General features: G+C 40.4%; 1 pseudogene; it reads left to right on the top strand.

Moving 5' to 3' along the window:
• Positions 1–6385: 6385 nt before the first annotated feature.
• LOC132227036 (peptidyl-prolyl cis-trans isomerase A-like) lies at positions 6386–7413 on the top strand (annotated as a pseudogene).
• The last annotated feature ends 4810 nt before the right edge of the window (positions 7414–12223 follow it).

Genomic DNA, 12223 nt, shown 5'->3' with positions numbered 1-12223 from the left:
CTGTGGGAGCACACTGACCACCAGGGAACAGCTCCTGCATTGAGCATCTGCCCCCTGGTGGTCACTGCATTTCATAGTGACTGGTCATTTTGCTGTTTGGTCGATTTGCATATTACACTTTTATTATATAGGATGGTATGGAAGCAAAGCAAGGACATTTTTATTTTAAATATATTTTATTGATTTTTCACAGAGAGGAAAGGAGAGGGATAGAGAGTTAGAAACATCAATGAGAGAAGAACATCGATCAGCTGCCTCCTTCACACCCCCTACTGGGGATGTGCCCACAACCAAGGTACATGCCCTTGACTGGAATCGAACCTGGGACCTTTCAGTCCACAGGCTGATGCTCTATCCACTGAGCCAAACTGGTTAGGGCAGCAAGGACATTATTTGATTGACTATAAGCTTAAAGCCTGGTTGGCTGTTTGTCATTGGTTGTCCTGTGGTTTTGCTTTTGTAACCTTAAATTTTGGTTTGCTTCCATAGGCCCACAGCATTAGAGCCACCTCAGCCTAATGCCCCCCTTGTTTAATAACACCATCGATGAGAATTCTAAGGAAAAGAGTGAATACAACTGAAAGATGAAGAGCAGGCAAAAAATAGACCCAGAGAAGTAAAGTGTAGTGTCTCACTAGGCATAATGATTTCGGATCAAACTAGAAAACTTCCTGTAATCCTAACCTCTAACAAGGTGATGTTGAGAACGTTTCCACATGTGTATTGCCAGCTCTGAGTAAGAAATAGTAATATATATTTTATCTTTACTACTCTCTTCTGTTTATCAAATATGATATTGCCATAGATTCTGTGACTAAATCTGATTTTGTCAACACTCTTGGTCATTGTATAAATTTCTTATGCCCAGTGTTACAAGAGAGCCTGGTGGCTAAATTCTGTAAGTTTGAAATTCCATGCAGCATTCTTAGTATTAGAGGGATTCCAGATACTACCTTCATCCTGAAGAGGAAAGGGAAGCATCACAAAAAAGACAAGATTCTAAAATCATACAACATATGCTCATGTCCCTCCACAGACTCAGCCCCAAGGCAAAAACCATATGAAAAGATATGACTACCACACCTATTGTTACAACCTGTGTAGGTAACTGTGACTCGCCTGTCTCCTCAATTGGATGAAAATGGCTCAGAGAATAATCTAAAGGCTTTTCCATTCCCTTACTTTCCCAATTTCATTTTTGTGTGTGGTGCTGTGAGTGTAGGGTGGGAATTGTTTGTTAGCACAGAATAACCTAGTGAAAGCTAACTAATACAGCTAACAATACATCTGAGAGCCATCTTGTTAGGTATTATTACTGCTATAAGGAGTTTTCCCCAGTTCATAATAGAATGACTTATTGATATTTGTAATTTATTGTTTCAGGTCTTCTACTTAGGTCTTTGATTCATTTTGAATTAATTTGTATACATGGGAACAAACAGTAGTCTAGTTTCAGTCTTTTGCATGTGGTTTTCCAATTTTCCCAGCACCATTTATTGAAGAAGCTTTCTTTTCTCCATTGTATGTTTATTTCTTCCTCTTTGTTTATTTTAAAAAAATATTTTTATTGATTTCAGAGAGGAGGGGGGGAGAGAGAGAGAGAGAGAGAGAGAGAGAGAGAGAGAAACACCAATGATGAGAGAGAATCATTGATCAGCTGCCTCCTGCACACCCCACACTGAGGATTGAGCCCACAGCCTGGGCATGTGCCCTGCCTGGGAATTGAACCCGGCAACCTCTGGATGCGCAACCACTGAGACACATCGGCCGAGCTATTTTATTACTTTTAAAGATGAACACTAAAATATTTAGGGGAAAGAAATGATTTTTCTGGAATTTGTTTTAAAATGTTCCAACAACAAAAAATAATTTTTTAAAGATTCAGGAAAGATAAAAAGAATATATCAAAATACTGATGATTGTTGAAATTGAATATTTACCTTTTGAAAATTTCAGGAAAAGTTGAAAATAAAAGTTTCTTAATGGTGAAGAAACTATTATGAATGGCATCTTCATGTAGGAGAGGAAAGAAATTGTAAACTTCGCTTTGTAGTTATGCAGTTTGCCCATTGTTTGGAGCCAAAACTATGCTTTGCATCATAGTTTGCCCTTAAAAAAGTTTTTTTTTTAAATATACTTTATTGACTTTTTGCAGAGAGGAAGGGAGAGGGATAGAGAGTTAGAAACATCGATGAGAGAGAAACATTGATCAGCTGCCTCCTGCACACCTCCCACTGGGGATGTGCCCACAAGCAAGGTACGTGCTCTTGACCAGAAACGAACCTGGGACCCTTCAGTCTGCAGGCCGATTCTCTATCCACTTAGCCAAACCAGTTATGGCTTGTTTTTGTTTTTAATAAAGGGGAACCCCGATTTCTGATTTGAGTGAGCAGGGTTGGCTTCTCAGCCACTGTGGTTTCACCATGTAAAGGAGACTTTATTGTTTCAGGTTGTGTTTAACTGTCTCTAACAGATATGTTTATCTGTATAAATGTTTCTGTTGTTAACTTGGTTTTGGTTTGGTTATAGTAAAACAACATGCAGGAACTTGTACGAGTTCACAGGGTACCAATGTGGACCACAAATGATAAGGAACAATTAAGCATTAGTGGGGGGGAAAAGGAAAATTGAATTTAGACAACATGCATTTGATATTGATACTTCCCAGCTAAGAGACATTGGTTAAATCAACCTCTGGGAATATTACATTTCTCTTGGGCAACATGGGAATGGTAACAGGACTATTGTAAAGACTGCATGAGCTACTACGCAAGATGCTTTTTCTACTCTAAAGCATCATACCAAGATAAACAATATTAGCATGAAGAATGAATATTGGCAATATTTAATATGATTATTTTCACTTTATAAAAGTGAAAAATTATCTAAATTGATTTTTAAAAATAAGTCAAATAAACATACCAAACTTTTCCATTAAAATATACCAGAGTAAAGAAATAATAATTTCATAATACAGATAATTGCCTCAGTTTTATTGTTTTATGCCTTATCTATATCTATAAAAGTCTAAGCCAGGGGTCCTCAAACTTTTTAAACAGGGGGCCAGTTCAGTGTCCCTCAGACCGTTGGAGGGCTGGACTATAGTTTAAAAAAAAACTATGAACAAATTCCTATGCACACTGCACATATTTTGAAGTAAAAAAACAAAACAGGAACAAATACAATATTTGTATTTGCATGTGGCCCCGCGGGCTGTAGTTTGAGGACCCCTGGTCTAAGCTACCAGCCAACCAGCCGACTGGCCAGTGCTATGATGCGCACTGACCACCAGGGGCAGACGCTCAACACAGGAGCTTCCGCGCTGTGGTGACTTGGCCGTGGTGGTTCTTGGGTGACCCACCCAGAACCAGAGAGGAGGGAGCCCGATTCCAGGGGCATCACCCAAGAACCACCCTCTCACAATCTGGGACCCCTCGGGGGATGTCAGAGAGCCGGTTTTGGCCTGATTCCCAAAGACCAGGCCCAGGGACCCCACCAGTGCATGAATCTGTGCACCAGGCCTCTGGTCATTAATAATCATGATTTTTGTGTGTGTTTAATTTCACCTAGTCAGCTCCACCTCTTCAAAAACTTATAGGCGCCCGGCCTGCGTGGCTGAGTGGTTGAGTGTCGACCTATGTTCCAGAAGGTCAGGGTTCGTTCAATTCCCTGACAGGGCACATGCTCAGGTTGCAGGCTCGATCTCCAGTCAGGGGCATGCAGGAGGCAGCCAATCAATGATTCTCTCTCACCATTGATGTCTTATCTTTCTCTCCCTCTCTCTTCCTCTCTGAAATCAATAAAAATATATTTTAAAGACTTATAGGTAAACTTAGTATCATTCTGAGGAGCAACAGGCAGCATTACCTGACTTAGGTTGTTTTCAGTAATTATAATTTCGGTTTGCAGTCAATACTCAGGTTGTTATGCTTCTTAGGCTCTTCAACACAGTTTCCCCCTAAATCATATAAGGCACATAAGCGTCCTACTTTAATGAAAAGTTGTTCTTTCAATGTAATTATAAAAATAACCTTTTCCTTTACCCTCTTTTCAGAAAAAAAATGTCACATGAAAGAACATGACTATCTCCTCAAAGTAAGTGATGATGTAAGAGCCATAAAGTACTTCAAAAACAAACAAAAAGCGTCCCCCTGCCTCCTAATAAACAGCAATAAGAAACACATTTCATCTGACTCTCCATATTTCCATCAGGACAAGGAGTAGATCAGCTCAACCAATACACAGCTCCACGGTGGCTTTTCACTTCATGCCTGCTAAACCTCATTTCACTAAGTGATGTGGGACCTTATGGAGTTAAGTTATTATTCTGTCTCTTCAGATGAAATGATAGAGAAAACACTATATTGTTGTGGATATTCTTAGCACTCCCAATACGACTAGCTTTTCCATTTTTCCTTGTCCTTACTTTCACTATTTTTAATTGTTTTTCAGTCCACATTGATCTTTTTCCATTAAAATTATTATTTATTTTCAAAAAGGTTATACTTTTACATGTTTCAGTATTTTAAAGGTTAAAAAAGAGGTATATAGTGAAAATTCTCTCTCGCATCCTGTCCTTCAGTTACCTAGAAATATGTGCTTTCCCCATATTTTTCTTGATCGCCTGCTTTTGTTCATGTTGCTATCCTTATCTGAAATGTCCTTCAAACATCTTTCAGTTTCTACCCTTCACATCTTCAAAATGTAGCTTAATACTCTCTTTTAATGAGCTTTTTTCTGAACCATCATCTTTATAATTGATCCCTTATTCTGCATAATCAAATGTGGCTTGTACCCTGTTTTTATTAATATGCTTATACTTGCTAATTCTCCTAAATTATTTTTGTATTTCCTGCATAGATTTTAGCTTTCCAAATAGCTTACAGATTTGGCTCCTCAAAAGCAAGCAATGACTTGTATTTCTTTTGTTCTCCACATAGCATGTAATCTGGACCTATGCAAGTAGCTGAGACCTTATACCGTATCTAGCCTGTGAAATCCTTACCTGGTTATTCTCAAAATTAGCTATTAGCATCACCTGCAGAGGTTTGGAAACTCAGAATGCCCTGGCTTCACACTATACCAAGTAGATCAGAATCTGGGGGTGGGATTTAAGCATGCGTGCTATTTAAAATTCTCCAACCTGCAGCTAAATTTGAGAATCAGTTACCTAACCCACCTCCATGCACTCATCTCAGTTAAGTATCTTATTTCATGAGAACATACTCTTGGACAGACTGACAGATGTCAGAGAGGAGGGGGATGGGAGGGGTGGGAGGGACTGGATGAAAGAAGGTGAAGGGATTAACCATAACCCAGAGACACAGATAACAAGGTGGTGATGACCAAGGGAAAGGGGTGGGACTGGAGGGAGGTGGGCAAAGAAGTGGGGGGATGGGGACATTTGTAATAGAGTCAATAAAAATAGAGTTTTAAAAATGCTCTTTCTGCCTGGCTGGTGTGGTTCAATGGTTAAGTGTTGACCCAGGAACCAAAAGATCGCTGCTTGAGCCCTAGCGGGGTTGGCTCAGTGGACAGAGCGTTGGCCCGCAGGCTGAAGGGTCCCGGGTTTGATTCTGGTCAAGGGTACATGCCTCGGTTGCAGGTTCCCTGGCCCTGGCTGAGATGCATGCAGGAGGCAACCAGTCAATGTGTCTCTCTCACATTGATGTTTCTCTCTGTCTCTCCCTCTCCCTCCCACTCTTTCTAAAAAATCAATGGGAAAATATCCTCGGGTGAGGATTGATCAAAAACAAAACAAATAAAAAAAAGAAATCATTGTTTGATTTCCGGTCCAGCCACACGCCCTGGGTGTGGGCTAGATCCCCAGTAGGGGGCCTGCAGAAGGCAGCCGATAGATGACGTTTCTTTCTCATTGATGTTTTTATCTCTCTATCCCTCTCCCTTCCTCTCACTCTAAAAATCAATAAAAAACATATCTTAGAAATGCTCGTTCTACCAATGTCAACGTAGTCCCTCCTGCATACGCACCCACCTTCTCCTGCTTTGCGGCCCTTGTGGCTCACACAGAGTCCCCTTCCTCCCACAGGATTCCTTCCAGGAGCCACGTTTTCCTTGCCCTCCTTCCCTGAAAACCTCCTCATAAGGCTTTGCTACACAGATGGCTGTCATTTTTTACCTCCAAGCCTCTCTTCAACCAACTTCTATCTGGCTTTCATTCCCATCAGGCCTCCAAAAATGTTCTTGTCATGTAGCCAGACCCCAGGGCCAGTCTTCTGCCTTCTGCCTCTCAGCTGTATGAGCACTCTTGGCTCCAACACTCTTTTCTTGATTCCCAGGATACCACATTGCTGCTCTTTCTCTCCCTCTGTAGCCTTCCCCCCTTGTATTGCCTCTTCACTACCTGACTTCAAGGTAGCAGTTTCAAGGTGGCAGCTTCCCAGGGCTTGATCCTAAGCCCTGTTTTCTCCACCCATTTCCATGGATAACTTGTATATAAAGATGATTTTAAATAGTAAGTAGTTGAAATTTTTTTTACCTTACTAGGTAAATGTTTATTTTCAGTGATACTAGAAAAGACTATAACCTACATGTCAAACTCACTTTAACACTATAAAGTGGGCTTTGCAGATGCCGTGGCCCCGGAGCTGCCCGTGGCCAGCCATGGTGAACCCCACTGTGTTCTTCGACATTGCCATCGATGGTGAGCCCTTGGGCCGCATCTCCTTCGACCTGTTTGCAGACGAAGTTCCAAAGACAGCAGAAAACTTCCGTGCTCTGAGCACTGGGGAGAAAGGATTTGGTTATAAAGTTCCTGCTTTTACAGAATTATTCCAGGATTTATGTGCCAGGGTGAAGACTTCACACGCCATAATGGCACAGGCGGCAAGTCCATCTATGGGCAGAAATTTGAGGATGAGAACTTCACCCTGAAACATACAGGTCCTGGCATCTTGTCCTGGCCAATGCTGGACCCAACACAGTCGTTCCCAGTTTTTCATCGTCACTGCCAAGACTGAGTGGATGAATGGCAAGCATGTGGTCTTCGGCCCGGTGAAGGAAGGCATGGGTATTGTGGCGGCCATGGAGCGCTTTGGGTCCAGGAATAGCAAGATCAGCAAGAAGATCTCCACTGCTGACTGTGGACAACTCTAATACATTTGACTTGTGTTTTACCTTAACCACCAGACCATTCCTTCTGTAGCTCAGGAGAGCACCCTTTCACCATGATTTGTTTGGAATGTTCCATAATCTTTGTGTTCTTGCCACAGTTCATTGGGTTCCATAATTTCCTTACCCTTTCCCAGTCTAGCTGGATTGCAGAGTTAAGTTTATGATTATTAAATGAAAACCAGACAGTTGTCTGTAAAAAAAAAAGACTATAAAGTGAAGAGGGGATGAGTTTAAGTAGCAAATCATCTTGCAAACCATAAAACACTCTTTACACGTCTCTCTGCTTGCCCTAAATGTCTTCAAATCAAAGCTATCTTCCCTCTTTCCAAAGTTCCCCATCAACTGCTAGGTCTCCCCTTTTCTCTAGATTTCCCCCTAAACATACTCTCCAGCTTCCTGTCTCCATTCTAACCCACACCCCCTCACCTCCAGTGGAAGGTCATCTTGCTGATAATACACCCTGTATGGAAATTGCTTGTATTGAGAAGTTATAATTCACCTACAGGAAAGTCTTCAAAATAGACAATACATATATTGCAAGGAAACCGTAGAAAATTTACTTGATATAGAAGGAGGACTCTGGGGCAGAGCTGCTTCAAACAGATTGTCAAACTGCAGTGGGAAGGCCGGGGAGGGTTGGGGGGCAGGAGGTAGGGGGGTAAGAGATCAACTAAAGGACTTGTATGCATGCATATAAGCATAACCAATGGACATAAGACACTGGGGGATAGGGGAGGCTAGGGGACTGTCTAGGGCGGGGGGGGGGGGGAAATGGACACATATGTAATACCCTTTGTAATACTTTAAGCAATAAATAAATAAAATAGTTATATAAAAAAAAAGAAGGAGGACTCTGGGGAAGAAAAAAATGGGTCAATAAAGTAGTATAAAAATGTATCTATATATATAAAAGGCTAATATGCTAAGTATCTGTCTGGGTAATGACATCACATAGCAGCGCCCGGCTTCCTCTCCTTAGTGACTAGCCTCCTTGGAAGTTCTTCAGCCCAGGAACCCAACTTGCTTTACAGCCAGGTGCAACATTTTACAGTTTAACCAAATGTTCATGAAGTGTTTTCCCGTGCCTCATCTCATTTGATTCCTGGAGTAGGTAGATAAGAAATTCAGTAGAATCCTATTTTCTTTTCATTAGCCAGAAAAGAGAGATTTAGATAATTTATAAACTTGACCCAACTGAAAAGAAGTAAGAAATGGTGGAACTTGAAAATGACTTCAGGTTTTCTCTCTGTGCAGAATATAGTCAAACACTGCTGCAGTTAAATATTTTGCCCTTTTTTCTCCCTGCATGATCTACAATAATAATTTGCTTTGTGTTGACAGTTACTGCTGTGTTGCTGACAAATTACCTGAAAGAGAAATTGGGGTGCTTCACTGGGCTGGAAAAAGTTTAGCTACGTTAGAAAGCAGGTATAATTAAGCAAGTGTATCTATATATATAAAAGGCTAAGTTGACTCATGCATGTATGACACATATAAAGCTCTCTCTGGTGCCAATCACACATGTGTGTTTCTATCTGTCATTGCCAATCATGAATTTGGTTGACACTTCTATTATAAAGAAAGGGAGAATAACGATATTAAAATATTTCTTCTACTTAATTTCATTTCAATGTGCATAAATTTGTGCACCAGGCCACTAGTTTAAATAATAAAGTCTGTCTCAAATATGTTTTTATTATGTAAGTGTCTAGAATAATTCACATTTAGAAATGTTGGTATACCCTGAGAACCGGGAGTCTCAAAAGCACTTAGACATCAAAGCTGTCATCTCGATCACCAACTTATTTAAAACATTTAATAGGACAAAGCATTGTCAATATATAAATCTATCTAATTATTAAATTAGCATCTCTAAGATTCTAACAGAATAGATATGATACAATAAATTTACTATTCTCTAGTAGTTCTGTTAGTTTTTTTTAACCCTGACATAATAATAAGGTCTGATATGATATAATGTAGCTAATAATTCTATTAGTATCTATAGTTATATCTATCTATAATAGTAAAAGTATAATATGCTAATTAGACCGGATGTCCTTTTGGACATCCTTCCTTCTGGACAAAGCCGCAGTGGGCAGGGGCTACTGCAGAGGCAGCAGAGGCCCCCCTCTGTGGCAGTGGAGGGTGGAGGCTGAGGCAGAGGTGACTGTGGCAGCAGCAGGGGCCAAGGCCCTTACACAAATTTTGTGCATCCGGCCCTCTAGTTAGATTATAATAAAGCTCCAAGAAATATACTGTTTCCAAAGGACAGGAAATAAGACAATACAAAAGTCAATAACAATGAGTAACCAATTTTTATTATTATCCCTATAGAGGCCCAGTGCACAAAAATTTGTGCACTCGGTGGGGGGGTCCATCAGCCTGGCCTGTATCCTCTCACAGTCCAGGAGCCCTTAGGGTATGTCCAACGGATGGCTTAGGCCCGCTCCCTAAAGGTAGGGGGCCTAAGCTGCAGTCTGGCCTCCCCCTGTGAGAGATGACTAGCGGGCTTATCAGGGGATGGCTCAGGCAGCGAGTGGCCAGCCCCACCCACATTGCACCAGTGCCCGACCCCCCATTGCACCAGTGCCGCTGGTGGCCTCCCTCTGCTGGAGGCGATCCAGTCGGGCCAATCTGGGACAGTGAGCGGCCAGCCCTGCCCCAAATTGCCCCACCACTGCCACTGCTCATGGCCTTCCTTTGCAAGCGGTGACTGGGCGGGCAATCAGGGGATGGCGCTGGCCCCCATCGCCCTGCTGCTGGTCACCACCTTCTACCCTACCCCATCGCTGTCCCCTCCCTCTGCCCTTGGCTGGCCTGGCACCACCTGCTCTCTGGCCCCGCCCCCTGCCGACCGTTCGTTCCACCGTTCGGTCAATTTGCATATTACACTTTTATTATATAGGATTGCTGCATTTTTGCTTTGTTTTGCAGTCTTCATGGTCATCTCTTCACCATCACAAACTCTGTCTGCTGACAAACTGTAAATAAGGCAGGTAAATAACACATAAATTCTTAGTTTCTTGAGAATGAAACAGTACCTGCTTTAGACATTTATGTAACAACTTTTAATAATTCAGCCCTTGCATTTGTGGAGGCTTATATACTATATTCCTGAATATTTACATGTTAAAAATTAAGCTAACATTGTTAAATAAATATATGCATTATTCTCCTACATTGAAAAATTACATTTACAATGACAAAAATAGAAGTGTGAAGAGCTATGTTGTTTTTACATAACTCCAACTCAGAAAATGTAAAGGATGACTGATTTTAATTATAGTTGGCATGTCGGGCCTTCTGTTAATAGACCAGTGATGTTTGGGTAGTATAAAGGTATATGCAATTAATAAGTTATTATATACTTTGTAATATTTGTTTTTCTTGCTTTCATTTTAGAAAAATAGAGTTATGATCAATATTTTCATTTAATATATCTTGACAGCTTGCCAAATTAAACATTTTGTGATTCATTGAAACTTTGTGATAGTTTTTAAAATGAATTAGAATGGGGCAAAGCTTCACTCTGCTGAAGTAATAATATCTATATTTTTAATAGAACTCAAAGCAATACTTAGATATGATAGGGAATCATGAATTTTACATGTCATCTTCAAGCGTTATAATGGGCTTTCATATGGCAAGTTATTGGTATCCCATAAGATTTTACAAAATACTTAAAATTGCATTGCCATTATTTATATTGCAATTTATCCTGTCCATTAAAGCAACATTTAAATCTGGATAGTAATATAAAGAATTGATTAATGTTCTATCTAGACTTACATATTCAATTGTTATATGATTTACATAATGAAAATTGTTCTTCAGCTACCATGTGCAACTGTGGTGATTATCATTATCAGTTACTTTGTGAGTATTTCTGAAACCACAAATGGAACACACACACAAAGCAAAAAAGTGTACATTAGTCACTACTGGGAAACAATATTTTGTAATGTAAGTAACTATTGTATTGCCCTGGTTTCAGACTTGCCTTGTAGATATTTGATGCAACAACAAATAACCCTACTTCTAAATAAAGAAGTATATTTCTAGGACATAAGAAACAAAGTAAAATCTCTATTTTGTTAGAGTTATATGGTAGAAGGCAAATGTGGATATTTTGAAATGTCCCAAATATTTGGAATAATGGATTAAAAATACTTATCTACTCACCAATAAATTTTTAAAATTTCTATACATTATTATTTTTTAAATTTTTATAAGATTTTATCTGAGCCAAACTGCTGATATACGCTAGAGAGTAAGATCTCAAATGATCTGCAGTGTAACAGTACTGCAGCTTCTTTTAAGCATCGGATAAAGTACCTTCCAATGAGGTTGGAGAGTGTTTATTTGATGTTCTTTCAAAAAAAAAAAAAAAAATCTCCAGGTGGCAGTCAATAATCTTTACAGCTTTTGTCTCCTGGGAGCTCATTTCCAACTTGGCATTTTCTTGAAGTGACTCTATCAAACCTTGACAATAGTGTAAGATTTCTCCTTTCAATAATGTCATAAGTTCCTTCATCTAAGTCCAGCTTAAATGCGCTGTGATGCATGAAGGAATGCAAAAACCGAAAATGGGGCGTCAGGGAGTAGGGAAGAACCAAGGGGCCATCTTGGGTTTCTCATAACCCTATTTGTTTAATTTACAACCATTGTTTACCTACACAAAGTATCCTAGAAGTTTTCATCACTTATTTTACAACTAGAAGCCCAGTGTGAAATCACGCCGGGTAGCCCGTTGCTGCTCGCCCTGCCCATCCGCTCGCCACTGCTCGCCACCCACCTTGCTGCAATTGGAGCCTATGGGCCGCGGGGGAGGGACCGGGAGGTGCTCAATGCACCTCATGGTGACCGGTCGTTTGGTCGTCCTGGTCGTCACGGACACTGGTTTTTTTTTATATATACAGATGCTTCCCATGCAATTTCAAATATTTTGAGGTGTCCCACGGACCCTTCTGAAACACCACAAAGTTTTCCCTACATATATTGAGGTTTTAACCCTTGGAGCCTCAGTTTAATGAAAACTAAGAAGTAATCGATTAGCATTCTTTAGCTTGGACATTTTATAAAGACA

This window comes from Myotis daubentonii, chromosome 1 (genome assembly GCF_963259705.1).
Source record: "Myotis daubentonii chromosome 1, mMyoDau2.1, whole genome shotgun sequence".
NCBI lineage: Eukaryota > Metazoa > Chordata > Mammalia > Chiroptera > Vespertilionidae > Myotis > Myotis daubentonii.
The sequence above is the reverse complement of the archived record's forward strand: the minus strand, read 5'-3'. Positions and strand labels throughout refer to the sequence as shown.